This window comes from Bidens hawaiensis, unplaced genomic scaffold (genome assembly GCF_021521415.1).
Source record: "Bidens hawaiensis isolate Kalapana, Puna unplaced genomic scaffold, B.hawaiensis_p1.1 tig00028814_1, whole genome shotgun sequence".
NCBI classification, from domain to species: Eukaryota; Viridiplantae; Streptophyta; class Magnoliopsida; order Asterales; family Asteraceae; genus Bidens; species Bidens hawaiensis.
Window position 1 is genome coordinate 76,590 of NW_027494737.1, and position 3,018 is coordinate 79,607.

Below are 3,018 nucleotides of genomic sequence, written 5' to 3' on the forward strand. Positions count from 1 at the left end.
TAATTTCATTTGTACGTTAACATTCCCCCCCCCCCACATATATATTATGATTTTATGCTTTTTATGTTGTAAAAGTCACATTTTGGTCCTTACAACCACCCCTTTTCCTTATGATATCAAAATTTTGTTTAACCATATCACACAATTTCATGAATTACCTGATAACCAAAACCTCTTTGTTTCTATTCACCCCCTCAAGGTATGACCCGCCTATATTTAATCTTGAAGTAGTTTTCTCTTCTTATCCATTCTCTCGGATCTTAAGCAATATTGGCATGGGATGAGCTCGAATATCCACAAATCGATCACGAATTACCAGCTTTATCGATCAAATGACAAAACTTTTAATTCTTCATAAAATCCAGTTTGTTCAAAGTTCGCCTTAATAAATAAGTATCATAATCCACAGATCCAATTTCTCGAACGTCTTGAAAATAATATAGTAATAAAAATATTCAAACTCGGTCAAACAATGGCGAAGACCTGACCAAGTTTTAACTCCTTTGGTCAACTCGAAAAATAAACTATTTACTCGGCCCGAAAATATCTTGTAAACACTTGGCCTGGTTTAATATCTCTTGTAAGTGTTTATCAGAATGATAAAGAGAATTACCTTTCTTGAATCATGCCTAAAAGACAAAAAAAATTAATGCTAGAAGCCCAAGTAAAAAAGTTTATGCAACCCTTAATTAAGCTCAAACTGAAATTAACAGCCCACAACAAGTTAGGTCCATCTCATTTCAAATTTGTAAAAGGTATTTTTCGCATTTGTTTTGCATATAGTTTGTTTATGCATTGCATATTAAGTTGTATATATTTTGCATTAGAAATCATGTTTCACTTCAAAAAATAATAAGAAAAATAAAATAATAAATAAAAATATAAAAAGTTGCATAACCCGTTTGTTTTCTAGAAAAATTTGTTGCACATGAGAGATGATAGGAAACTAGCAGGTTTGAGTTTAAAGGGACACAAAATATTATCAATCGAAAAATATTTGTAAAATTGCGTATTACAAAGCAGAAAACATTTGGTTGGGATTAAGCGGGTTTGAGTTTAAAGGGACACAAAATATTATCAATCGCAGTTACACATGTCGGTACTTTCTGGCTTCAAATGAATGAAATAAAAATAACGTGCTAGTCATGATCTCATTTCAATTTTTTATGTTACCAAAACGGGTTTAAAAAAAATTAAAAACAAATATCCGCATATATATGAAAAAAAATCCCTAGCATTTATAATTCCTGAGTTATACTATTCTTGACTTCCTTATGGACAATGAAAGGTATCATGGGGAGAATTGTTAGTTACATTTTATTGCATGTTTTATAACACTTTAAACACTCAATTTTCACCACAAATAATGCATTATCATACATATGTCACGTTAATTTCTGAAACATTTGTTTTGTGAAGCGAGTCTACTTTGGATTATTTTTAGTATTTTTTTTAGGTACGATGCTATTAAGAGAAGCATAAACAAAGATTCAACAATGTAAGGTCATGTTTTTTATTTATGAGCAAGTCGCGAAGAATGACAATGGGATTGCAGGGGTAAATGAAGACAAAGTTATGATTTGTGACGATACACGAGATCAAATAAAGAAGTAAACTTTTTATTAATGGAGATATATAAGAAGTCCATGTTCTAAACGTGAGCATCAAGTTTATTAGGTGGGTTCCATAAGAGCATCTACAACAATAAACTCATACAAAACAACACATCACCATCACATCAAATTTCAAACTTTTCTCAAAAACCTTATTTTTTTTCACAACAAACTTTCACAAACCTCATTAAAAATATTAAAATGTGTGTGTGTATATATGTGTGTATGTGAGGAGGAGAGATAATAGATGCCACCTCACCTAGTCCTTTGCAAGTTTGTAGAGACAAACTTGTCTTTATGGACTTTACTCCACAACAAAGAAGTTTGTGTCCTCCAAATTTGTATATTGTCACCTAGATCAAGATTTAGGAAACCGAAGCCTGTTGTAGATACTCTAATGTTAAGTTATGAATTCTCATCGGCCACAACGAATTTGCACAAATATCAAAGATGGGCAAATAATTTTTAGTTGGATTTAGTGTCTAATTAACTATGACGTGGGCCAGAAATTATCTGGAAGCATAGGCCCACACAAAAGCCTCTATGGAAAAATAAAAGGAATTATAGGAACGGGCAAGGACTTCAATCTTGGAGTGCCAAAGAATTAATTTATTTTCAAGTTCGTAAGCTCTTAATTTTCATGTTTCGTTTCTAATCGGTTTGATTGATTCAGCCTTCATGTCTGGCTAAATTAATATATAAATGTCACCATAATCAACAAACCCTAGTTGACATCACAACCAAACGTTACCTCCCTGGTCACCGGCGCCGTTTCCTGCCAGAAAGAAGTTTCTCGGGTAGCACACAAACGATTCATTGCTTCAAACGTCTCCCGCGTGCTCAGATCTTCAAAATCTCATATGTAAAAGGGACGAATGATTGATACAAGGAGAACAACAAATAGTAGGGTACTAGAGTTAGACGAAGGCCACACGAGAGGGAGATTAGTTTCAGCTAAGAGAAAGTTATATGCGGTTGACAACGATGATAACCATGGGGAGCGTGACATGATATTTCATGGTACATATATATATTTTTTAAATATTTTACATATGATATTTGGTTAGTATTAAGTCTACATTGAATTAATTGTTTTCGTTACTTACCTTTTTTTGATAAAGAACAAGATGCTTAAATTGATGACATCAAAAACATAGAATTGAATGAAGCTTATGAAGAGCAAGATAGTTTTGAAGATGATGGAGATAAAGATATGGATGATTTAGAAAATGCGAATGATTTAGAAAATGAGAACAATGAACTATTTGAAAACGGGCTTGAAGTTTCACAACAAGAAAATGAAGAAGAGCATAAAGTTCCACAACCAGAAAATGAAGCAGGTTTGTTAAAAATTCCCCAAATTACCCCTGAACTTTGAAACCTTTTATAACTGATCTTCACAAAC